At 38.1% G+C, this 27,424-nt stretch overlaps 1 long non-coding RNA gene across 1 annotated transcript; it reads right to left on the reverse strand.

Moving 5' to 3' along the window:
• LOC125156627 (uncharacterized) lies at positions 1–27,187 on the reverse strand. The gene is made up of 4 exons (XR_007148711.1): positions 27,085–27,187; positions 26,824–26,910; positions 1,326–1,473; positions 1–317 (listed from the first exon to the last, which is right to left on the reverse strand). It is a non-coding gene; the product is annotated as an uncharacterized LOC125156627 (long non-coding RNA).
• Between the last annotated feature and the right edge of the window lie 237 nt (positions 27,188–27,424).

Raw genomic sequence — 27,424 nt, forward strand, 5'->3', positions numbered from 1 at the left:
AGCAATGAGCAAGCTAGCGTTTATTTGAAAGGTAAACATTAAATCCAGGTACAGAAACAAAACACAATTTATTATCCTATTGATCACCAAGAGACTAATGCCTTCCCCTTTCCTAAAGACATTTATCCAATAAGCTTTGTACACACCACAGCAACAATCTGTAACCCACTTACGGAAGTGTCACGACTACAGCATTAATTACTAGTGGTATGTGGCTTGGAAATGGTTTCCTGGTGAAGTGGCTTGTATAGCTCACAGCCTGGCATAAAACCACATTCCAGTCTTTTCCACCTCCAACCTGAGGCCATTCTCCAGCTCTGAAAGAGAAAGAAGATAGAATATTCTCAGCGTTCCTTCCTTTCTTTTCTCAGCACACAGTACGCACCTACAGGTAAACACTCTAATCTGCCCTGACAGAAATCCACCATTTCTGAGCAACTACTTCGTACCAGGAAATTTATATAATTTTTTGAATCTTTGAATGACTTAATGACATGTTAGTCTACGCATTGATAGGTGAGATTCTATGTAAAATAACTCAATAAATAGGTTATATTCAATCAACAGATAAACATCACTTACAAAGAGAAAGCAGCTTTTTAATGGGTATCCCCACCACGCACGCACGAAAAAAGGTCTTTCTATTTAATCATGAAGCTTCATAAGTAAAGGAGGTTCGCAAACTAAAGACTAAAGAGTAAACAACACAGGTGATAAATAACACACACCATACCACCAGTCTCATGAGCCATCTCATAGAGCCATGCACCTGTGGGGGGGCATTTGTAAACACATTGTATCCCAGCCCCCCCAGGCACACATGTGAAGTGGGTGGACTCTTCTCTCCATCTTTGTCAAAAACATTTTATTAAACACCTGGTCTAATTACAGAATGCTGTGCTAGGTACTATGGAGGTTTTAAGGCTTAGCTCAATTGTGTGAGAACACAAGACTGTCTCATTTTGGATCAAGCTATTGCCTCTATTCAATGTGCGTGATAGCTTTTGAGAACACTCTTGGAGATCATAAAAGTATCTAGGCACTCTGCCACCATCTACTTTGGTCTATAGCATGGTGGAAGGAGTGTGAAAACAAGGAAAGTGGATAGATGAGAATCTAGATAGATGATGTTCCAGTCCAGGGAGAAAGAGAATGTAAGAAGACATCAAGGGAAGTGGAAGATTCATCACCATCATCATCATCATCATCTCTAATCTTTATCAGAGTTTGCTGTGCATAGGCACAGTGCTAAGTGCTTGATGCGCATTATCTCATTCATTCTCACAATAATTATTTCATTAAGAAACTACTATTTCTCAAATTACCGATGAGAGAGCTGAGGGTTAAAGAAGGTTAATCTAGCTCCAACACGCTGGCAAGTGGCAAAGTCTGGGCTCAGGCTTAGGATGTCCGACTCCAACGCTTGCAGATGTAGTCATCACGTGTCAGGAAGCAGAAGGAGAAAAAGAGCACCTGCAATTCATGAAAAGATCAGACATGAACCTGTGCTCCTGATGCTACTGGCATGATAGGGAGGCAGGAGCCACTAGTCAGGATGAGCCTGGTTCCTCTCAGAGGGTGGCTCCCCAGGTAGCCGTTCCTCAGTTGTTATTTGCAGCCAGCCATGCTGGTTGACTCTCCCACTCTCTCTTGAGTTGGCAATACATAGTAATGGGGAAATGATGGGCTATGCAATAAATAATTTTGGAACAAAAACATTTTTTAGCAAACTTTTTACTCCAGTATAACATACATACAGAAAAGCAACCAAATCATGGGTATTTAGTTCAATGAGTTTTTCACAAAGTGAATACACACCTGTGTAACCACACCTACGTAACGTATAACCTTTGTCACAGAGAAACAAAGTATTACTGGCCTCTAGTAGCCCCCCTCATCTCCAGTCACTAATTCTCTTAAAGTGTGACCACTAACCTAACTCCCAAAACTATAAATTAGTTTTGCCCATTTTTGAACTTCATAAAAATGGAATCACATTGTTTTTTGTTTTTTTTTTAACGTTTACTTATTTTTGAGACAGAGAGAGACAGAGCATGAACGGGGGAGGGTCAGAGAGAGGGAGACACAGAATCTGAAACAGGCTCCAGGCTCTGAGCTGTCAGCACAGAGCCCGACGCGGGGCTTGAACTCACTGACCACGAGATCGTGACCTGAGCCGAAGTCGGCCGCTTAACCGACTGAGCCACCCAGGTGCCCCAGAATCACATTTTGTACACACACACACACACACACACACACACATATACATATATACATATAGTGACTGGCTTCTTTATTTCAATATTTTGTTTGAAAGATTTATTTGTGCTATAGCAACTAATAATAGCTTATTCTATGTGATGTATAAGACCCATTGTACAAGTAGACCATAATTGTTTTATTCAATACACTGTTGATGAATATGTGTGTTATTTACAATGTTGGGTGCAGACTAGAGAGAAGTCTTAGAGCTGTTCAAGGTGGAGAGTTGACTCCTGTCCATGTGGATACTGTTGCTCCTGGTTCTCAGCCCATGGATGGCCCAATTTTGTACCCTTAGAGCAACAAAAAAGAAATGGAAATGAGAATTATGAGAGAATGAACTCCATATAAATATGAGAAACAGTGTGAATGTAAGAATTACCAATTATTAGACTAATCTTTGGCAGAGAAAAATTTCAACAGACTTCTCTATCCATGAACATTATGCCAGAAGTAAAAAAAAAAAAAAATGAAGAAATAAGAGAAGTAGAAAAATGTACTCTGATCTTCTAAAAATGAAAGTAGGCCAACTAATAAATTACTGAGACATTTTACTTGATTTTTTATTATTCTAGATTATTAACTTGATTGCAATTTAAAAACAAATACATGTTTACTATTAATAATTCAAAATCAGTACTCTAAATCACAAATTTGTTAACCACGAATTGTAGACAATTACACAAAACAATATCACTACCCCGAAATAATGATTGTTAACATTGGATGATCATATGGACCAAAGGAAGAATGGAAAATTAGAAAAAAATATTTTTGTTACATGCGATGAAATTATATATGCTACTTTTAAATTAAAAAATTATTAAAATTAGGGATGCCTGGGGCACCTGGGTGGCTCTGTCAGTTAAGTGTCTGACTTCAGCTCAGGTCATGATCTCACAGTTTGTGAGTTCCAGCCCCGCGTCGGGCTCTGTGCCGACAGCTCAGAGCCTGGAGCCTGCCTCAGATTCTGGGTCTCCCTCTCTCTGCCCCTCCACTATTCATGCTCTCTCTCTTTCTCTCTCTCTTTCTTTCTCCCTCTTTCTCTCTCTCTCTCAAAAATAAACATTAAAAATTTTTTTGTTAATTATTAAAATTAGGGGAGTCTGGGTGGCTCAGTCTGTTGAGCATCCGACTCTTGATTTCAGCTCAGGTCGTGATTCCAGGGTCACGAGATGGACCCCCACGTTGTCCACACTGAGCATGGATCCTGCTTAAGATTCTCTCTCTGTTGCTCTGTCCCTCCCTTACTTGCACATGTGCTCTCTCTGTCTCTCAAATTTAAAAGAATTATTAAAATTAATTTTACATGATTAAATTGAAAAAGTGAAGCTAAAGTGACTATTAAAGTAATGCTTAAATTTAAATAAAAATGTTAATCACAAGGAAAACTACTTTTCAGAAGTCCTTATATGCTTTCAAAAAAGAAGATTATGAAAATCATCAAGCTATGAGGATAATTCTTTTTACTTGCACATCACATTTTAGCTGCTTCCTATGACATATGTGAAGCTAACAGTCTTAGACTTTCTCCCCCCTTCACCACTTCCTGATTTGGGATAGTTGGAGTATTATTTTGATACTAATAATTTTACACTTTTAATAACTTTAATAATTATATATTATATATTGTTATAGATAATTATTAGGAATTATTTTAATAATTTATACTTTAGTCTCTAATAATTATGAAGTTACAGCTCTTTTCTTTTTTAATGTTTACTTTTTGGGAGAGAGAGACAGAGCATGAGCAGGAGAGAGGCAGAGAGAGAGAGGGAGACACAGAATCTGAAGCAGGCTCCAGGCTCTGAGTTGTCAGCACAGAGCCCGACGCAGGGCTTGAACCCACAAACTGTGGGACCATGACCTGATCTTAAGTCAGACACTTAACCGAATGAGCCACCCAGGTGCCCCTTAAGTTACAGTTCTTTAGCCAGTTTTGACATTTATGGGTTCTTTTTAAAATTTTTTTCTTTTGTGTGATTTAAATATATGTAGGTTTCTTCCTATTTTTTTTTTTTTTTCAAGAGGAGATCACTGTTTCTCTTTTGCTGAGGCCATGTTCATTACAGAATCTCTACCTATTGCCTTTATACTTAGATTATGTCTTGGCTAGTATTCTTTGGTCATACTTTATTTTTCCTCAAACTGTTTAAACATTGCTCCCTCACAGTCTAACACTGACTGTTGTGGGGAAATTCAAAATCAGTCTGATCTCCCCACCCACTTAGTTCATGATTTTTTATGGATATTTACAACATTATTTCCCTATATTTGTCATTCATTTTAATTAACCAGGATGTAGTTCTGTGTGATTTTTCAGAGTTCCTGAGATGCAGAGGAGTTCTCACTGTGTAGATTCAATGCATCTCTTCATCTCAGGAATTGTCTTTCGTTCTAACTTTGTATAATTTTTATGCTCTGCTGGGCTATTTATTCCGAGGTTATCAATGATAGATTATATTGAAGTCTCTTTTCTCATCATATCTTTCAAATCTACTGTTATTGCTTTGTTCCCTTTGCCTTTTTCCTTTGTAGTCACTGTCATGATCCTAAAAGTTAGCTAGTAAATTGAATTTTTTTGTAAAATGAATCAATTTATCTTTCTTTCTTTCTTTTTCCTTTCTTTATTTCTTTCTCTTTCTCTCTTTCTTTCATGTCTTTGCTTTTCTCTTTCATTTCATAAATTGGCTTTCAATTTGCTTTCTTGCCTCTTCCATGTCCTTCTCATTCACTGCACTGTTTTACTGATTTTGTCTTTGAACTCTCATTGTATTTCATAGGATGAAGCATATTATGTTCCTTTTCCTTTTCTTCATAATCAATATCCTAATATTGCAGGGTCTTCATGCTATATATATTATGTTCTTTCCACACTTAACATGAGAAAATGTACTGACCATAAAATTAAAGACTCTCTGTAGGGCTTTGATAGGGATCTCAAAAGTCTAAAAAATACAAATTATGTTTTCTCAATAAAACTTCCCTGTTTGCAGACATTTTTGATAGCTGCTATTTGCTATGATAAAGTATGATAGAACCTTCATGTTTTCTTTCCTATCAATCTCTACCTAGCTAATTATCTTTTCCTCTGAGTTACAAGGGAGAACAAGACTTAAAGTGAATGCAATAGACCCGGCAGTGTGTGTTAGTGTGTGTGTGCATATGCACACTATAAGATGAAGGAAGGGGGTGATTAAATGTTTATCTGGTCTCTCATTCTCTCTCTCTCTCTCTTTCTCTCCCTCCTTCCCTCTCTCTCTTATACTCTTATACTAAGATTGACTCCACATAGTTTGAGTGTAACCAATTCCAAGAGGGAACAATTTAGGCATGATAATCATTAAACTATTAACAAACTATTTCTGTGTCAATTGAAGATTTTCTTGAAATTCTCTTTTGTAAGATCTTGCGCTGAAAACAATATTAGTTGGCCACTATTTGATGCTGAGTTTCACATTACACTTACCCATTCTTCCTTACAGAGAAAACAAAACTTTAAACTAAGAGATTCTTGAAATCTTAAGAAGGAATGGAAGCAGTATTCTAAATTTGACTGTGAAATTACTAATGTAGAGTAACCTTTCCTGGAGAGTGAGACTAATTCTTTATCACAGCCCTCAATAGGTTTTATTTTTAAGGTGCTTAGGATGGCCCCTAAGTCCCATGTCAAATCCCATAATATTCCTTTAAGATATTAAGAGATGATGCTTAAAATTCTGAAGTTTCTGTAACTGAAGTTAAAATTCTCCCTACAAATACATATAACCGATAATTTTCAGAGAGTAAGTTTTGGTAAGTGTTGGGGGGGCATCTAGAGAATTTGGCACTTGGCACTTTGGCACAACTGGAGGAATTGTCTGAGGGTACAAGAACAGCCGGCACTTGTGTGACAACTGCCGGTTACCTTACAGGTTGGTGGAGGCCCGGCCTTGCTTCCCGGAGAATACTTTTCCCAGCGGCAACTCTGCCGGTGTTGGACATACCCAATCAATGAATTTCAGCTGTCATCGCGATCGACACGGATCACTGAACAATTGACTAGACTGTGATGATCAGTATTGATTGTGAATGTGTCTGAAATTAAAATATTGGATACACTATAGACTATTCATTTTGTGAACGTGAAATACAGGCATTGAACCATGAGTCTTTAATTCCCATGCTGGTCACCTCATCTTATACGACCAAGACATTCATTCTCCTCCATTTTTGCTTCTAAGAGAAGGAGAAATTTAAGTGGTTTCATCAGAGATACAGGTAAGCACCTGAGATTTCTTCAGCATTTTTTAGAAGGGAAAGAAAAATATACTCTAAAAAAATCACAACATGTAATGATCATTCCTATTGACGTACTATAGAGATATACCTTCGATCCCCTGTGTAAATTCTGTGAATGTAAGGACAGTATTAATTCATTCACTCAACTCATAATTAAGCAGGCATCATGATGTGTCAGGCACTTTCTGCATACAGAGATTCAGGCACTTTTCTAGAGGCAGCAATACAATAACGCCATGCCTTCTGTTGCTCCCATAGTCTGGTGGGGTGGGGGTAGGGGGGCAAACTTGATAAAACAACCGCATCAGTAAATGTAAATTTTAGAGGAGCGTAAGTACATTTTCAGTGAGGTGTCTGGCACCGTGAGTGCGGAGTGGAGGAAGGAGATAAATGAGGCAGGCAGGGTGAGGTTTGCTGAGGAAACGATCATTAGCTGACACATGATATTAGAGGAGGGTTTCACCTGAGAAAAGTAATTAACTATGCAAAGAGAAGGGCACGGCTGAAGATGCAAGAATAATCCAAGCAGAGAGCAAAGTGTTTTTGCAGCTGAAATGGCACAGTATTTTAAATTTGGACAAGGTGAGGGTGGCTAAGGGTAAAGAGCAAGAGCAAGTAAGGTGAGACATGAAGCTGGAGGGAGAGGCGGGCACAAACAAATGCAGAGGCTTAGAGTAGAATGACATATGCTCCCGTGAGTCTAAGACAGTCCCTCTGACGCCTGCTGTCCAGTGTAATTAATAATAACATACCTTTCAATCCTAAATGCAGTCCAGCGTGCCAAGGAAGGGACACGATCATCCTGCTCAAAGGCCTTATTAGCGGGGCGCCTGGATGGCGCAGTCGGTTAAGCGTCCGACTTCAGCCAGGTCCCGATCTCGCGGTCCGTGAGTTCGAGCCCCGCGTCGGGCTCTGGGCTGATGGCTCAGAGCCTGGAGCCTGCTTCCCATTCTGTGTCTCCCTCTGTCTCTGCCCCTCCCCCGTTCATGCTCTGTCTCTCTCTGTCCCAAAAATAAATAAACGTTGAAAAAAATTAAAAAAAAAAAAAAAGGCCTTATTAGGGATTTTGGTCTTTATCTTAACTCCTAACAATGGGGAAATAATTAAAATGTTTAAGCAAGTAAGAGACGTGATTACATTTCAGGCCTGAAAAGATCATTGCATAAGGTGTACAAGAAGTTGATGTGGGCAAGAAGGGATACAGGGAGTCCAGGTTAAGAGGCTGTTGCAGGAGTTGGGGAAAGGATGGCAGTAATATGAAGAAGGTAATGCGAGAGGAAGGAGAATGACCTGATACCTTTTTTTGCTTTCGTTGTCCCAGATTTGGTCCCAAATGGAATTCCCGTACAAATACAGGCATTGATTATTTGGTGCTTTAGAGATCCCAGGATGCATTATGCAATTGACTAACAAATTCAGAATGTTCGGGTGCTTGGGGGTTGGTGACGCTCAATGATTAGTTCACTTCTGGCAAACGGTGCACACATAAGGGAAATAGTTCAGGGGGCACCCATCTTCCTTCTCTCATTGTAGACATAGACCATGAAGAATGCTGGGAATATTAAGACTGAAGCTTCTGGATTTGCTCCCCAAAACATTTTATAATTCCTTGGCTTCAAGATGCTGTAGAAGAAACTTTGATAAACACAATGCAGTTGAGACCACATTGTGCCTAAGCGTATCCAAATATCTCTCTCATTGCAGCAGGAGATAGGGAAGAAAGGTTTTCTAGAGGAAACCCTGGGTATCCTTAGAGGCCCTGTAACAATTCACTGTGGAAGTGAGTGACAATAATAAAAAAAAATTAGGGGTACCTGGGCGGCTCAGTTGTTTAAGCATCTGCGTTTTGATCTCAGCTCAGGTCTTAACTCAGGGTCACGAGTTCAAGCCCTGTGTTGGGCTTCACACTGGGCATGAAGTCTACTTAAAAAAAAAAAAGAAAGAAAGAAAAACTAAAGTCCTTCATCCAGTCAATCACTCAACTATCAACTATTAAATGTCTATTTTGCCACAAAGTGTCCTCGGCTGTGGAATTATAGCTATAGATATGAAAAATATGGTCCCTGTCCTCTGGGCATTTACCCTCAAACAAGACATATGCAAGACTAAATGAAGAGAGAAAGTGAACAAATATATATATATATATATATATATATATATATATATACACACACACACACATATATATGTGTATATATATACATACACATATATATGTATATATATGTATACATATATATATATTTGAATATACAGATAATGTGGTAAGAGAGAGCTCTTATTGGAAGTGCTATTTGAGCTTAACCCTGGATGAAAGAAGAAGACAGTCATTTGGAACTAGTAAGAGTCCAGAACAAAAGGAAAGCTAAAATGTCTGAGGGGTAGTGACAGGTGGAGGATTGCTATGCAATGAGGTTGCAAGGGTAGGAGGTAGGAACCAGGTGTTGTAAGGCTTTATGGGCTGCAGGAATTTGGGGTTTGCTCCAAATTGCAATGGAAACCATTAGAGAGTTTCAGGCAGAAGAACTTCATGATGTAAATAAAAAAAAAAATCTCTGACTTCTGTTTTAAAAGGCCACGGTCGAGTGCCAATAATCATGAGTTCAGTTTGTGGTTTGTTACAGTAGACCATCTGAGAGGTGATTATGTCTGGATTAGGATGTTGGAAGTGAGTACATTTGTGACATGTTTTGCGTTAAAAATGAAAGACTTTCCTGAGAGACTCAATGTATGGGTTAAGAGAAAGGAAAATTCAACTTTTCCCTTCAAGAAAGTGGATGGATGATGATGCAATTTGTTGATACAGGGGAAAATGGAAGAGAAAAAACATTTGGGATGACAGGAATCAAGGGTTACATTTTTGGCATGTTATTTGGAGAGACCACCTAAGCTGGTAGTTGGATATGAGTCTGTAGTGATTACCAGATGCTGTAGATGCTTGTTGAATATGGTCATTTGGTGGTCATTAGCATATATATGTTGTATAAAATTATATATGTTATTATTACATTATTGGAGGAAATCACTTGGAAAAGACTATTCAATTGGAGCTCCATTGGAGGGAACCAAGATCAGATTGCTTTATATGATAATAAGTGGACCACAGCAGGTGTGGGGAAAAAGAGAAAAGAACCAAGGTGAAGGAAAGAAAGAGTAGTTTAAAGAAGGGTGTTTAAGGAGAATTATGAAAGATTAGGGCAGCTGCCCTATGGGGTTTTTGACATTGGGAAGAAAAAGAAAGATGTTTTTTTTTTTCTGTCTAAACTCCTCCAAAGTGCTTTCAAGACATTCTCAGAGAATATATTCATGATTTTTCAGAGATTTTGTGTGAATTCATATTTATTTTCCTCTTGAACATATGACAAAATAGAGACTGGTCTCAAGGTAACTAAGTTATATCTTAGTTGCTCATCTATTATTTCATTTAATTCATGCAACAACCCCATGCAGGAGATCCATTTCACACATCAACATAAAATTAAATCATTTGTTGGATTTTAATTTGCTATACTCAAGAGATTATTATTATTTTTTTTACCTCAAAACTATCCAGGAACTAAAAAAAAAAAAAAAACAGGTTTAGTTTTAAAAGATTATTTGTCCCATTTTTATTTATCCAGAGAAAACAAAAAGAGAACTGGAGGGAAGAGGTGCCTGGCTTTTCTGCTGATCTTTGGCTTGAAGGACAGGGACCCTCATAGATCACACATTCAATGAAAACAATCTGAGCAGCTATCCAGGATTCCTAGGCAGAACTGTGAAGTCAGAATGCTTCCCGTAACATCTCCAGGAGCAGAGCCTCTTAGAAGCTGCTCTCTCTTTAGGTGGCTGTTCAGGGTTTCCATTTGCTAAAATGAGTGTAATATATGTTGGACTCTTGTATCAATAGAATCTTGGGTTGAATGGGCTGTCTGTCCGTCAACTATTAACAGAGCCTCCAAATCGCTCACTCAGTGCTTAAGATTTCCTACCTTGAGAAGTGGTTTTTACTTAGTATTTCAAACATCTTTTCTTTCTAAGGACCATCTTAGTCCACAGTGTATACTCATCACACTGGCTAATGCCCTTTTCTGCCATCGTCGTATATAATTTATGAGATAAGCTTAATATACATTCTGACTATTATAAATGACATTTTACTTAATAATTTTCATTATACTCCAGGTTCATAAATATTTTATAGCACAGTGGCACCAGAAATGGGATCACTGAAAGTGTTTAAGTAGATATGTTTCACCTTCAGAAAATTGAGGCTTTCCTCACAAACTTCTCTCTGCCACCCAAATGTCGTAAGAGTTGTCCAAAGTCACAGCTAAGAAATTGCAGTCAGGATTAAAACTCAGACATTTCTGATTCCAGAATCCTTGCTTTCAAACTTCCTATCATAGTAAATACTCACTACATATTAGTCCATTTCTAGTATGCACTAAGTAAATATTTGTGAGTAAAATAAATATTCAGAGGGTCTGGATTATAGTTATATATGTATAGTATACATACTGTTCTTTGAGGAAAAATTAAAGTTTATGAATATTATTGGCTTAATCACCTCTACTATGGAATTAAATATATTCTGTTACCCAGAACATGCCATCAACAAATAAAAAACAACTCCATAATATTGCAGAAATTTTGGAATGCTAAACCATGCTACGTTATTTTAAACACACGTTACTTTTGTGCTAAGCTTGTTTCCAGAAGAAGCAAAAATAATCATTAGGACTTAGTCATCTAGTCTAATACTCCCACGCACCTATACTTTTTGTCAAATAACATTGCTGAAAGTGACTTGCCCCTAGTCTCATAGTTAATGCCAAAATGAGAACCGAAGCTCAAATGTTCTGACTTTAGTTTGTGTCCTCTATTACACAACACATTTTAATCATTGTCATTGCCCACGTTTACTTTCTCGTTTTGATATCTGAGATATTTGAAAACAGAAGTGAAGTATATGAGTTTATTTATCATCCATATGCCGTCTTTGTATATCTTCACTGCGCCCACCCCTGCATGATTTATAAGCCATTTTTTACGCTTTAGAAAACCTATTTTTGTCAAGAACATATGCAAATTGGGTGCCGGAGAGTTTCTACCTTCGAGGCTGTTAGGTTAACTGGTTCCACAAACGTGCTAAACAAGAAGAAAAAATGGACAAAACAATTTCCACCGGCAACGCAGAACGTTCTCAATATTATTGTTTAATCAACCGGCAACTTAAATCTGGCATTATGTAAAGCATCACAATCCTGGTACACATTTGGGCGGGTCAGGGGGAATCACATCAAAAATTGTCCTGACTTATGCTGATGTGTTTTCTGCAGTCCGCAGGACCATGCTCATTGGGAAATTTTCTTTTGCCTTTTCATATTGAACAGTACATTGATATATCATGTGTTTCCATATAGTGTTGTTATGACTGTGACAGATTTCTGAACAATTTTCATTACCGATTACTCTGAACCTCAAGTGATCTGAGGAAATCATTTTATTGTAGGCTAAGACATTTTTTTCAATGTGAAAGTAAAAAGGAATTACTTTGACACAGTGGAATGCAATAAAGCAATTTGCGATCAGTTCGAATAAGATGAGTGAGAAAGAAAACAAAGTCTTTGGCACTGGGAGTGTCTGCCTCTTGCTTTGATATCTTTTCTAATGCTGCAGAAGCAAGTTGGGTCATTTCTCCTCCTCCCAGGCTGTTCACTTACCATCTGTCAATGTTGAAAAAATACAAAGAACACTGTATAATTATTTTCCTTATGAAAAACATGAATGCAAACTTTCTCAGAGCTAAAACTTTTTTAGAGCAGGATAATCAGCTGCAAACTCTGCTTCTCAAATATCTATCCAATACTCTCTGAATATCTTAGTACTCATTTATCCCAATAGCACCTTATCAAGAACAAAACAGCATACATCCATAAAGTGAAGTATCAAGCAGGTGTTGAAAGAATGAGGATGTCCACTCTACTTTGTTAAATAAGAAAAACGAGTCATAGAAGAAAATGTTATACCATTCTGTAAATATTTACAATACCATTTCTGTAAACACACACACACACACACACACACACACACACAAACAAGCTAAATCATTTAGGGAATAGGAATGGATTTATTTCACAACAGAGGCAGAAAGAAACATCCTGTATCTTTATTTTTCTGTCTCTCCTGCCCGGTAGAAAGTTTTATCTCAAAAATGCTTTTGAGTGTTTCTCTTCTTTCCTAAGATTATACAAGAGCCCTGGGTGCTTAAAAGTCATGAAATTTTAGGAATAACCTGTCTTTGCTTCTATCATGACCACGAATGAAATGAACCTTGCCCAAACCTGGATGGCATTTTGGAAAGTGAGGGTGGCTTTGTTGCGCATAGAATCCACTTCTTCCAAGTCTACTCAGCCATCAGGAAATCCAATAGGCCCTCAACACCTGGGCCCTTCCAGCTCCTTTCCATTACCTCCACAAGTCTATCCTACATGATTTCTGCCATCTCTGAAGCACTGTGTGGAACTGGATACAGGACTCTAGCAACTACTTAATCTAGCACCTTTTCCCTTCTTCAGTTTTGTGGGATCAACCCTTCTTTTTAGGGCCTTACCATTCACTTCTTATCCAATCCCACTGAGCCCTTCCTCTCCCTTCACCCCCGTAAGAGAGCTTTATTATCTCCTGGGAAACAATGAAATCTAGGTCTTGAAGATAAGAATATCCCTCTTAAATACAAGGCAACACATACACTCAGACATACACATGATTATTCACTGCAGAAATATGTATAACGGCAAAATATTGCAAATACCCTAAATTCTTAATGGAAAATGGATTAAATAAACTGGAAAAACTCACACAATGGAATAAGCTATACAAAACTAAAAGCTGATCTTATGAAGTGATAAGAAGTGATTTCAAGGACATACTATCAAGTGAAGAAAGAAAGATGAATATGAGCACACATAGAAACATGAAGAAATAGAAATACGTATTGCGAATGGGTAGATGCTGCTAATTTTTACCAAGGAAACACCCCCTAAAACTAGACAGTTTAAACCATACAACAGGGGCGCCTGGGTGTCTCAGTCGGTTAAGCGTCCGACTTCAGCTCAGGTCACGATCTCACGGTCCGCGAGTTCGAGCCCCGCGTCGGGCTCTGGGCTGACAGCTCAGAGCCTGGAGCCTGGCTTCCGATTCTGTGTCTCCCTCTCTCTCTGCCCCTCCCCCGTTCATGCTGTGTCTCTCTCTGTCTCAAAAATAAATAAACGTTAAGAAAAAATTTTTAAACCACACAACAATGATAATTATTACAATAGAAGTAGTTAAGAAGATGGTAGATGGTATGAAATAGGAATAAGATGTTTCTGTTATTTTTTTAAATATAGTTATAAGACTTGAGCCATACATGTTTAAATAAAAATGATTAACTCAAAAAGGCTGTAAAATTCTAATCCTAAAATTAAATACAAGTGGAAATAAAACCAAAACTTAATCAAATTGGTAGTTTAACCACACGGAAAAAGTAATCAAATTACTTGTAATATAGCACCTTCACTGTAAAATTTTAGCAGATACAGTCTAAAAACTAAATAACTGCAAAGAAATTTAAACTTTACATAGTGGGTTTGCTGCTGGTATTATTGTTAAAGTAATAACCTAACCTTTTTTCATTACTATAGAACACATGCGTAAATAGAATGATGTATTTTGGAATCAAGGTTCTTACTAAGGGAAAAAAGATGTAAATATGGAGTGGGGAGAAGATAAAGAACTCTGTGGTGATAAATTTAAATTGGAGGCACCCATATGAACCACATGATATTTTTAAAGATATATATGCCAGCTGTCCTTCAAACAATCCAGAAGAAATGGCATCCCAGTAGCATTGAGGACATCTAGTACCAAAATCTTGATGTCTAAATACCATCTCTAGAAGAAAACAAAACCCCTTGGAGAGAAGATTGATGCTAAGTATAGGAAGAGAAAATACAAGGTAAGCCTGGAAAACTCTGCCCTGAACTGTCCAAACAATAATGGAGACATGTCTAAAAGACAAAAGCCAGCTTGATGGGCTTGGCTGGCCAAACTACATACAATTTGAGCATCAAAGAAGAATAATGATGTGTTAGGCTGTAATACACTGAGGAAAAAAAATCCATGAGACCATAATAATAAAGAAAAAGGATGAGAGAGAAGGTAAAGCTTTTATTTATATAAGAATGGTGAGTAATAAACTTAGAAGGAATTTAAAAATTAGAAAATAGTGCTTTTGCTCACACTCCAAGATTGGGATATTATTGAGAGACAGGCTATTCACACAATTTCAAAGTCGTATACTACAGAGTACTTCTTGGTTGCAAAGAGAGAGCTGGGAGATATGCCTTTAACCTAATAATCCCAGTTAACATTATCAACAACGAGACAGACAGACTTTATGCCTCTGATGTGCTAGAATGTAAAGTCCAAGAAAGCACCTCTATAATATTCTTGCCCAAATATCTAACTTGAATTTGGAATGAGGAAGCTATTTTGCTCATCTAGATTTGAAGACATTCGACATATCAATTAATTCCTCAAAACTAGTATGTCATAAAAGACAAAAGGCAAGGGGGCCGTGTTATATTAAAAAGAGTAAAAACACATGACAAACAAATGCCACATGTGATCCTTAATTGGATTCTGATTTCAGGCTGGGGAGTAGAGAAGGGTCAGTGGAAAGATGTTTGCAGATAGTTGTGTACTAAATAATATTACTCTATCACTGCTAGTTTGGAAGTGTGACGGTGGTTTTGTGTTTATGTCAAAGAATGTCCTTGCTTCGGGGGATTTATGTTGAGGTATAAAGAGGTTAAGAGCCATAATGTCTGTCGGTCTGCAACTTACTTTCAAATATTTCAGCAAAGTAATTGTGTTTGAAAGAGATAAAGCAAATGTGGCAAAAAGTTAACAGTTGGTGAATTCAGGTGAGTGTTATACGGGTATGCATTGTACTTTTCTTCGGGCTTAAAATTTTTGAAGAGGTGCCTGGGTGGCTCAGTCAGTTAAGCGTCCTACTTCTGCTCAGGTCACGATCTCATGGTCATGGTTGGTGGGTTCAAGCCCCACCTGGGTTCTGGGCTGACAGCTCAGAGCCTGGAGTCTGCTTTGGATTTGTGTCTGCCCCCCTCTCTCTACCCCTCCCCTGTTGTGCTCTCTTTCTCTCAAAAATAAATAAATAAACATTGAACGTTGTTGAAAATAAAAATTTTGAAAAAATAGTTTTAAAGAGATGGTAAATGTAAGACAAAAACTAAAGTTCAAATTCTAAATTTTGGAAATAAAGATAGGAAGACTCCATTGTTTTGGGGTTGGAGGCAATAGTGAGTTAGAGGGGTCAGATGGAGAAAATTGCCTCTCATACTATTATTATCATCCTACAGCTGAATGTTATATATAGCTAATTTCTCTATGAGGTTATTCTGGTTATTAATTAATAAGTATAGGAAAAAATCTACTGAAGCATATAAACCAAACCACAAATACATAATGGATGAGAGAGAGTTTGTATTTGGGGTGGAGTGAATATGGAATTCTTCCACTAGCTAAATCACAGGTTGGCAACCACAGTGAAGCCAAATCTGGCCACTGACCTAAGTCATACATTTGTATATTTGAAGGTTTTTTTTAATCCAATATATTTTAGTTTTTCAGGCAGAAGAATAAAAATCAGAAAGAACTAATTAGTATGGTATGCTCAATGACTAGCTTTTCCCGACTTTGCTTCCAAATGAAGGATACAGGTTGACTTTCTAAAAAGAGGGAATGCATAAATAAAATAAACATAAATAAGGAAAAACTAGAATACTCATTTAAATTAATACATTAGGATAGATGGGCGAAGTGTGTGATAAGACTTATTTTACATTACGCAGTACTTATAAAAAGATATGAGCTTCCTTTTCCAGGAATCATAAAACACATTTGCTGAATCATTCGCCAATTCCACTGGCGCCTCTGGAGAAATGTGTCAGGTATTTTGGAGTTTTCTAAATTCAGGTTCAGAAAGGTTAAGTAGCTTGCCCAGCAGCACAGCACAGCTCAGCAAATTACTGGAAAGAACAAGAGGGAACTCAGTGCTTGAATCTTTGTTGAACCCACCCAGAAAAGAGTCAAGAATTTTCTCTGGGACCTTTCCATAAACTAGAACTCTTTGTATTTTAGAAGGAAAGGGAAAAACACCAGCTACCACCTAGAAAATGTGTGCTATTGACTATCTTTACAGGGTTAGCTCTACCTACTTGAAGGTTACTCAACCCCCCTGTTGGTAATGTTGTACTTAAAAAGCTTTTAGGACTCAAATCAAGGAAATAAAAGCTATCCTGTTCTTATAATTCAGTGTGTCATCATTTTGATAAGAAGCAGCCAACAGATTCTCTCCTTTTACTATCGGCAATTTCTGTCTTAAAGAAACAAAGACCAAAGTGAGAAGCCTTGAGTCTGTTTCCATACTTCTCTTGGGTGAACTGAACTGGAAGTATTGGCAATGGCCACAGCCTCACTGCCTCCCTCCATGCACACAGCTCCCATCTCCCCATCCCTGGCAGGCATGGGAAAGAGGAAAAGCCAAACACTGTGCTTTTTTTTTAATCTAACTTCAGCCTGATTTTATAAAGAGCTCTGGAACATGAATTGTACTGCACCGCTTGTCCTGCTCAAACACAAGGTAGCTGACTCTCACATCAGCTGGTCACCAGCTATGGGCCACCACTGGTAGGGCGGCATATCCTTCTAGAAATGCCAAGCAAGGTGGCTTCTACTGGGTGGGGTGGCTCCCATAAGCCAATGGCAATCCTCTAAGAGGCAACCGTAAGCTGTTATTAGCAGCTGAAACATAGTTGCCCTGTCCTAGTGAAGAAGGTCTATTCAGGACGTCAACAGCACCTATACCAAGAGTCAAATAGCCAGTAATCATAAAGTATGTTTATGTTCATTACTCACAAAAATGAAAATTAAAGCCCAGTGAGGTCACATGTTCCATATACAAGCGAAACCAATGCATATTCTGCAATCAATAGGTGTAAGGTTCTATAAATCAGATCTATAGATCTGATTTTCTATAGATCTAGTCGATAATTGTTCATATCTATCTATCTTTTCTGCTTTGCTTTTTCCTTGTTCTATCAATTACCAAGAGAGGATCATTAACATCATCAGTTATGATTGGATGCTTTTTCCATTTGGCTTGTTGTCTCTGTCATTTTGGCTTCCTGTACCTTGAAGTTGTGAGACACACACATTCAGGCCTGTATGTTCTCAGTGAATAGACCTTTTGATCATTGTGACATATTTTTCTTTATTTCCAGCATAAAGAAAGTTTACTTTGTGTGATATTAATTGGTTCATCATTTAATCATGTTTCCACAATTTTACTAAAAGAGAGAAAGGCCAAAAAGAAAAGAAATTCTTTGGCTTTTTCTCCATGTGTGTTGGCTGCCTACAGAGGATTATCTATACCATGCTGACCTTGTACAAACCACCGATCTCAACATTTCACCTGAAGAAACTCACAGAGGCATTAAATAAGAACCCATCAGTCCACTTTCTAGAAACCATGGTACATGTGCTCACTTAGAATTTGAGTCTGTTCTAAGTTCTTTTTATGTATACAGTATCCCAGACTTTATTTATTCTTCATGGTTTAGACTGGATCCTGAAGCATCTTCATCTGAATACACAGTCTCAAAACTCATAATTCAAAATAAAATAGTCATAAGATTAGCATTTCTCGCTTTTAGAAAACTAGGCTTTTGGGGGAAGAAAGTGAGGGTGGGAAGGCACACCCTTCGAGTCTCAGCCATGTCCTATACAATATAAACAAATGTAAGCCTCGATGGATTATTTCTATTTTCTGTAAAATAGTTTTTTATAAAAAGCTTCATCATATTCAAACTTGTTATACTGGCCAGGCACACGTCCAGGTTTCCTAATGATGACAGGGTTTGTGTCCTCCTTTTAAGTACTTTCGAGTTGTTATAAAACTGTATAAAGAATAGAGAGATTTCTAAAAGCAAATTTATGTGGCACAATAATTCTGGGGTGTGTTGTTTTTGAAAAATAATGTTGCTTTGACAGCATTTTAATGCTGTTTTTGCTCTGACAACTTTATTTACAATAGATTTGACTTTGTACACTTTTATATTTGTCAAAATCAAACCCTGAATCAGAACCTGGGTTTATCCAGGTTCCTTCAAAACTGCACTAGACGCATTCCTCATTAGGCATCTGTTTATTCCAAAACACACACAGACACAGGGGATAGAATTAGATAACACTTTTTTGGCTTACTAAATGGGTTAGACTTAGTAAATATGGTACTCGCTTTTCAACTGATTCTGCCATCTGTCAGCAAACTTATTGTTTTTAGCAGGGGTTTTTCTTGTGATAATTTACAAGTTGTTTTTCTTCTTTTGTTCTTTTCATGAAGATACATGTCCTTAAAATTTAAGGGGAAATAACTCATAAAAGAAAGGCATCCACAAAACAGAAACAGCAGAGACCAAATGGCTGCTGGGGAGTTAAAAGGTGCATGAAATTTTACCACCAAAATTTTCTTTCTTTTTTTTTTTTCCTTGCAATGAAGATGGAAAGAGAGTGAGACTCTGTATCCTGCAGGTGACTTCTCAGTCCCAGCTCTGGGGAATGCATCCATACAAGAGAAACAGCACACAGTGGAAGGAATTCATTTCTCAGGAAAAGGTACAGAACAGGGACTCCGGGAGCTGAGGAGTTTCCAATAAAGCCATCTAGTTCTGAATTCTGCCCTCTGCCAGGATCGTAGTAGCTACCTTTTGCACCGTGCTTGTTCTATAGATCCTAGTAGGGTTTGTTGTATTTTGTGACTAACTGCATACCCTTGGGAAGCTACTTAGCCTCCCTAAGCCTCAGTCGCCCTGAGAAACAAGCAAAGAGCATAGCGTGTCTAGTAAGGTGCCTGATTTTCATTATTATTGGTCAGAGCTAGGTTTTACACATTTTCTTTTGAGAGTGAGCTCCTTGAGAGAAGGACTATGTCTGCTTCACACTTAGATGTCCAGGGCCCTTTCCAGTGCACTAGAACATAATGGGCAGTTAGTAAATGTCTGTGGAATGAACTGGTGGCTGCACAGGAGATTGAATCCATAACGATACTCTCACCTTATTGGTGTTTGACTCTCAAATCAACCTTGTGAATTATTCTTTCCTACGTGTTACAGATGAGAACATTGAAGCCCCCAAAAGTTCTGTGACTTGGCCAAGGGTACAAAATTAGTAAGTGAACTGAGACTCAAAGCCAAGTCCAGTCATTACTCTTTGTTACTAAAGAGTAGTTCCAGAAATGATACCAAAGGTGAACATTTAATCCATTGTCTGATAGAATAGAAACCCCAGAACTAGACCCACAAACATATGGCCAACTCATCTTTGACAAAGCAGGAAAGAACATCCAATGGAAAAAAGACAGCCTCTTTAACAAATGGTGCTGGGAGAACTGGACAGCAACATGCAGAAGGTTGAAACTAGACCACGTTCTCACACCATTCACAAAAATAAACTCAAAATGGATAAAGGACCTAAATGTGAGACAGGAAGCCATCAAAACCTTAGAGGAGAAAGCAGGAAAAGACCTCTCTGACCTCAGCCGTAGCAATCTCTTACTCGACACATCCCCAAAGGCAAGGGAATTAAAAGCAAAAGTGAATTACTGGGACCTTATGAAGATAAAAAGCTTCTGCACAGCAAAGGAAACAACCAACAAAACTAAAAGGCAACCAATGGAATGGGAAAAGATATTCGCAAATGACATATCGGACAAAGGGCTAGTATCCAAAATCTATAAAGAGCTCACCAAACTCCACACCCAAAAAACAAATAACCCAGTGAAGAAATGGGCAGAAAACATGAATAGACACTTCTCTAAAGAAGACATTCGGATGGCCAACAGGCACATGAAAAGATGTTCAGCGTCGCTCCTTATCAGGGAAATACAAATCAAAACCACACTCAGGTATCACCTCACGCCAGTCAGAGTGGCCAAAATGAACAAATCAGGAGACTATAGATGCTGGAGAGGATGTGGAGAAACGGGAACCCTCTTGCACTGTTGGTGGGAATGCAAATTGGTGCAGCCGCTCTGGAAAACAGTGTGGAGGTTCCTCAGAAAATTAAAAATAGACCTACCCTATGACCCAGCAATAGCACTGCTAGGAATTTATCCAAGGGATACAGGAGTACTGATGCATAGGGCCACTTGTACCCCAATGTTCATAGCAGCACTCTCTACAATAGCCAAATTATGGAAAGAGCCTAAATGTCCATCAACTGATGAATGGATAAAGAAATTGTGGTTTATATACACAATGGAATATTACGTGGCAATGAGAAAAAATGAAATATGGCCTTTTGTAGCAACGTGGATGGAACTGGAGAGTGTGATGCTAAGTGAAATAAGCCATACAGAGAAAGACAGATACCATATGGTTTCACTCTTATGTGGATCCTGAGAAACTTAACAGGAACCCATGGGGGAGGGGAAGGAAAAAAAAAAAGAGGTTAGAATGGGAGAGAGCCAAAGCATAAGAGACTGTTAAAAACTGAGAACAAGCTGAGGGTTGATGGAGGGTGGGAGGGAGGAGAGGGTGGGTGATGGGTATTGAGGAGGGCACCTTTTGGGATGAGCACTGGGTGTTGTATGGAAACCAATTTGTCAATAAATTTCATTAAAAAAAATAAATAAATAAATAAAAATAATAAAATAAAAAAAAAAACCTTCAACCTAAAAAAAATAAATAAATAAATAAATAATCCATTGTCTGGCGTGTATACACCACTTCAACATTTGCTTATGTGTTAATACCTTGAGCATTCACAAAATAATTTAGCTTTCATCTATATGGTGTGAGAAATATGGGGTTCTGTTTCAGATACCAGAGGAAAAAAAATGAGAATATTTTCAGAAGTAGGTATTTTCTTTCTTCAATGACTTTAAACTTAAAATGTAGTCAGACTACATTCCTTAAAGTCCCCTAAACTAAAATACCCTCCCTGTTCTATGGAAATCTACAATTTTAGCTGTTACTATTTATCGCTACTATTTATTGCTACAAAAACCGTACACTATTTCTATTCCTTACAACAGCTTTAAAAGTTAGTTATTATTACTCACAGCTCACGAGTGAGTAAACAGAAATCCAAAGAGGTCAAGTCACTGACTCAAAGTTTGCCTAGGGAGTTTATTGATCTGAATTTTAAGGATGTTTTACTTTATGCCAGTGCTTTCAAACTGTAATGTGCACGTAACTATTAAAAAAAAATGCAGATTGGAGGGGCACCTGGGTAGCTCAGCTGGGTAAGCGGCTGACTCCGGCTCAGGTCATAATCTCCCAGTTGGTGGGGTTCAGCCCCGCGTGGGGCTCTGCGCTGACAGCTCAGAGCCTAGAGCCTGTTTCACTTTCTGTGTCTCCCTCTCTCTCTCTCTCCCCTTCCCCTACTTATGCTCGTGCGCTCTCTCTCTCTCTTTCTCTCTCTCTCAAAAACAAATAAATAAATAATAAATAAATAAATAAATAAAACGCAGATTTGATTGTGTAGATCTGAAATGGAACCAAAGCTCCCACGTTTCTAACAAGCCTCTAGCTGATGCCAAGGCTACCATTCTACAAACCACACCTTGAGTATCAGAGCTCGTTGCTACATTACCTTCCCAAATTCAGACACCCTTGCACTCGCCTTAATTCCTCAATCTCATGGCCAGAGTTCTGCTTATAAGACTAACATTTTGCTTTCTTCTAGCTTGTGTGTGTAACTTACCGTATTGGTCCTTCATACATTACTTAACTAACATTTTCTCCTTTCTGCTCAATCCTATCGCAGTGTAGCAGAAATTTGAGAGTAGCTGCAGTTGAAAACCTCTTTGTCCCCCATTTCATCAGCTTCCCTAAATCAGAAGATTGTATTAAGAATCAGCAACTGTGCTCATTAGTGAGCAAAGGAGGGGGAGAAGATGAGAGAATAGTTAACATAGCAGAGGCAGAAAAAAAAAATTAAGCAGTGAAATGGAAAGCCTACAGCCTAAGAAGAAAAAAATAGAGGCCGATCTCAGAAAGTCACTCCAGGGAAATTTGTGAGGAAATTCTATGCAGGAGCAAAGAAGCATGACAAGGAAAAGAGAGGAATGAAAAAGCTATAAAGGATATTTGACATCACAGTCTTAACTAAATGGTGATGTGCAAGTGAAAATCAATGGAGGCTAAATATTTAAGCATAATGACTGCCTAAAAGTGATTAGAGCAAATGGAAGAAGAAGCCATACATTTTATTGGAGCCATTGGAGGAAATGGGACAGGAGATCGCAGAGAAATCACAAGTGGGGACAAGGTGTCATGGAATGAAATCAGAGGGGATAAAGAAAAAAAGACTCATGAATCAAATTTCAGCATAGACCATGAACTGTAGATCAAATCGAACAAACAGTCAAGGAACTGTTAATAAATCTAAATGGCTCTGGGCAAAGTGAGGAGTGAGGTGGAGAAGGAATGAAAGAAAAGAGATCAGCAGCCGAAGCACAATTATAAGGGGAGAAGAGTGGCTAAATCAAACACAGTCAATAAGGGGTCCTATGCCTGTTCATTCTACCGATATGTATTTGAAACTGAGTGGTCAGAAAGATCTTAAATACTTAGTTTTGTTTAGAAGGGAAGCACAAATATAGTCATGGGTGAGATTAAAATTATTAAGAAAGTAAAGCAGCCATGTCTGAGCCACGTGCCTAGGGTCCAGAGGAAATTTCACTGTGAGTCTGTCGTCCTCCCACCCTCCCCGTCCCGCCCCACCCCCAGCCGCTCCTTCCCCTTTCCCTATAGCTTTGTTTCCATGGAAATCTATGAAGGAAAGTAATGTTTTGATTGCAGGTGAGACGTGCTTGAGGGTCATTTGTTCACTGATATCAGAAACCATGAAAAGAGATTCAGTTTAGTGGGTGAGAGGGGAAGGCAGAGATCACAACAGGGACAAAAGCAAATTTTACCAAATTATCTTCATCGGCTATAAGAAAGTATGCAAAATTTGAGTTCTATGTCCTATACTTGATCTGAATTGTTCATATGTTTTTCAGATGCAGTTTAATATTCGAGAGTAATAAACTAGTTTTTTGAGCCATATTATTCTTTTTTTTCATTACTGAGGTATAGGTGACACACAATGTTACATTAGTTTCACATGTACAACGTAGTGACTTGACACGTTTATACGTTATGCTACACTCACTTCAAGTGCAGCAACCATCTATCACCGTACAATGTTACTACAATACCATTGATTGTAGTATACATAATGTATATACATATATACATACGTATGTGTGGTGTATATGTATATACACACTACAGCTTTCTCCTTTCATCTATCAATGGACGCTTGGGTTGTTTCCATACCTTGGCTACTGTGAATAATGCTGCAGTGAATGTGGGGATGCACATATCTTTTCAAGTTGAAGTTTTCATTTCCTTTAGGTAAATACCCACTAGTGGAATCACCAGATCACGTGGTATTTTTCTTTTTCATTTTTTTGAGGAAGCTCCATACTATTTTTTTTTAAGTTTATTTATTTATTTTGAGAGAGAGAGAGAGGGAGAGAGCGCCCATGTGTGTGAGCAGGGGGAGGGGCAGAGAGAGAGAGAATCCCAAGCAGGCTCCTTACAGTCAGCGCAAAGCCCGATGTGGGGCTTGAACTCCTGAACTGTGAGATTATGACCTAAGTGGAAACCAAGAGTCAGACGCTTAAGGGACTGAGCCACCCAGGCGCCCCCATACTGTTTTCCACAATGGCTGTGTCAATGTACATTCTCACTAACAGTGCACAAGAGTTTCTTTTTCTCCGCATCGCCATCAACACTTCATATTTCTTGTCTTTTTTACTCTAGCCATTCTGACAGGGGTAAGGTGATACCTTGTGGTTTTGACTTGCATTTCCCTGATTATCAGTGATGTTGAACAACTTTTCATGTGTCTGTGGGGCATCTGTATGCCTTCTTTGGAAATATGTCTCTTTAGGTCCTCAGCCCATTTTTTTAATTGAATTACTGATTTTTTTGGTGCTGAGTTGTGTAAGTTCTTTTTTTTTAAATTTTTTTAATGTTTATTTATTTTTGAGACAGAGAGAGACAGAGCATGAACGGGGGAGGGTGAGAGAGAGGGAGACACGGGATCTGAAACAGGCCCCAGGCTCTGAGCTGTCAGCACAGAGTCCAACACGGGGCTTGAACTCACGAGCTGTGAGATCATGACCTGAGTCGAAGTCGGACACTTAACCGACCGAGCCACCCAGGCGCCCCTATAAGTTCTTTATATATTTTGGATATTAACCCTTACTGGATATATCATTTGCCAATGATCTCCTTCTCACTAGTTTGCCTTTTTGTTTTGTTAATGGTTTCCTTTGCTGTGCAAAAAATTTTATTTTGGTGTAGTCCTATAAACTAATATCTTATTGAGTACTTGCTAGGTACCACTCAACACTGATTACATTTTCCACACAACATCTCATACATTATAGATGAGGAATAGGAAGTTTAAGATGAAAAATGCAGTCCAGAGTACATGTGTTTTGTCTCTTAAGAAAGAGTGTATAATTCCCTTATTCTTACAAAGGAGTTATCGGCCACAAAGAGCCTTGGGTACTCAGGACAAGTCATGACCAATGACCTCTTAGGGCAGGATTTACTTTTGGAACTCTAGACAGCCTTCCTTCCTACCTCAGTGGCATTCTTTCCAGCCCTTTTAAGTACCAGTGCCTAAACTTTTGTCCTTCTATCTAAACAGAGACAGATGTGATATTATGACAAATGGTCGGGGAAATTGTCCATTGACACTCAGTTTCACAGTGAAAATTCAGTTTTCCTAATTTCCAGGTAAGTTTCCTTTCTATCATACTGCAGAAAGTTAATTACTATAAGCCAGGTTTGCCTAAACCCAACCCAATTATGCAATTCTGTGGAGATTTTCTAAGTGCCTACTATGTACTATTCCATCTGCTAGTTGCTGGGGATGAGTAAATATAAGTAAGTCTCTAAGGAATGCAGCCTGCCCTACCAGAGAAAAACGCAGACGATAATTACAATATTGAGTGATGAGTTTAATGATGAGATAGCCCAAGGGACACCTAAGTTCTTGAAACTTAGAAAAAGCAAATACTTCAAGTTAGGAAATCAAGAAAGGTTTTCAGCAGCATTTGAGAATAGGTGGAGAATGAAACATTTGAGGTAGCATTCTAAGTAGAGCAAAAGTATAAGCAAGATATGGGAAGTTCCAGATATGTGTATGAAGGTAGTGGTTCAATTTCACTTCAGGATGGGGTGTATGCTGAAGGATAACAGCAATGCTCAAGAAAAGAATTAAGATCTACTTTTGGCCCACACACCAGGCTAAGGGATTTATGTTTCATTCTATATGCTTGTGTTTCCTGAAGTGTGAGGTCAGGACGACTAGTGGTTAAAACATATTTTAAAGAGTCCACAGATTTGATTTTGTGTAATATTTAACTATAGGGAGAGAACACTATTTTCCTTAGGATCACATTAAGAAGAAACTTTCCACTAGGCACTAATTGTTGAAACACCTCTTTGAGAATCATTAGCATCCTTATGTAACAAAAAAAGAGTGAGCATTTCAGGATCAAAGTTTTTAGCAGAGAATGTGTCCAGAATTGAAGAATCTGTTTTGTTCAAATCCTGTTTATCTTAATATCCATCCTCTGTTTATGGCAATTGATGCTGGTTTTTCTGCTGTAGTATCAGCAGTGTTTTTTTCATAATTATTACAAAGATCTAGGTCAGTTTATAAAAAGTGAGCATGTAAAGAAAATTATTGATTAAATCACAGTGTAGGCAGAGTGCAGAAATGGAAAAAAAATAAAAGATAGTGTTCTATGAATAGCCAAACTTTAGGAAAAAGTCTATAGGCCAATTGTACCGCATCAAGGAAGCCCACATCAGAGACCATTTCAGAGAAATGGACAATTATGTCAAGTGCTGTACAAGGTCAAAAGGGACTTGGTTTTTCAAAGGGCACTGGTGACCTCTGAGAGCCTTCCATAGTAGATGTGGATGGAAATGAGACTAAGCAAGGATTAAAATGGCAGTGAAAAGGTGGACGTGATCTAGATATCCATGAACCACATTTGGAAAGTGTAAGTATGGTACTATAGGAGCCTTCTTCATATTTTTTCTGGGTTGGCTGAATGAACACTCAGTATGCACATCTGTGAAGGCGTTTACTTACCTGAGACTCAATTTGTGTTGATGATAATTTTAAAAATGTAATCCACTTCTACTCCTCTTCTTCCACTTTTTCTCTTAAGTAGAGCTCCTAAATATAAAGAAAACATTTGTATTGATCTGATCATAACTTCTACTCAAGCCTATGTCCAAATATGCCATCAATACACTCACCAGTTAAAAAAAATCCATGAAGCAAGTACTGTTATTACTCTCATTTTTAAAGTTAGAAAAAATGAGACTCAGGAAAGTTCATGTAACCTACCTAGGTGACACTGACACAGTAGAGCACATATTTAATTCTCAAGCGGTCTTCTGGAACCAACACTCCTGATGCCAATGTGTGTTGTCCCTGTAAAACCTAGAAAGTAAATAATAAGCATATAATATGATTTGTCCAAGATGAAAGAATCAGTTCCAGAATTATGTTATAGCTTCAAAGATGTTCTATCCTATGATGGGTCTTATAAAGGAAAGTGATTTATTTTGGTTAGGTACCCTATACTTATCAAGTACTAGAATATCTCTTTGTCAATTTATTTTTTCTTAGACTTCTTCCCAGGCCCAGTTGAAGAACCATATCCTTTATGAAGCTGCCCCTGACT

The sequence above is a fragment of the Prionailurus viverrinus genome, chromosome F2, assembly GCF_022837055.1.
Source record: "Prionailurus viverrinus isolate Anna chromosome F2, UM_Priviv_1.0, whole genome shotgun sequence".
NCBI classification, from domain to species: Eukaryota; Metazoa; Chordata; class Mammalia; order Carnivora; family Felidae; genus Prionailurus; species Prionailurus viverrinus.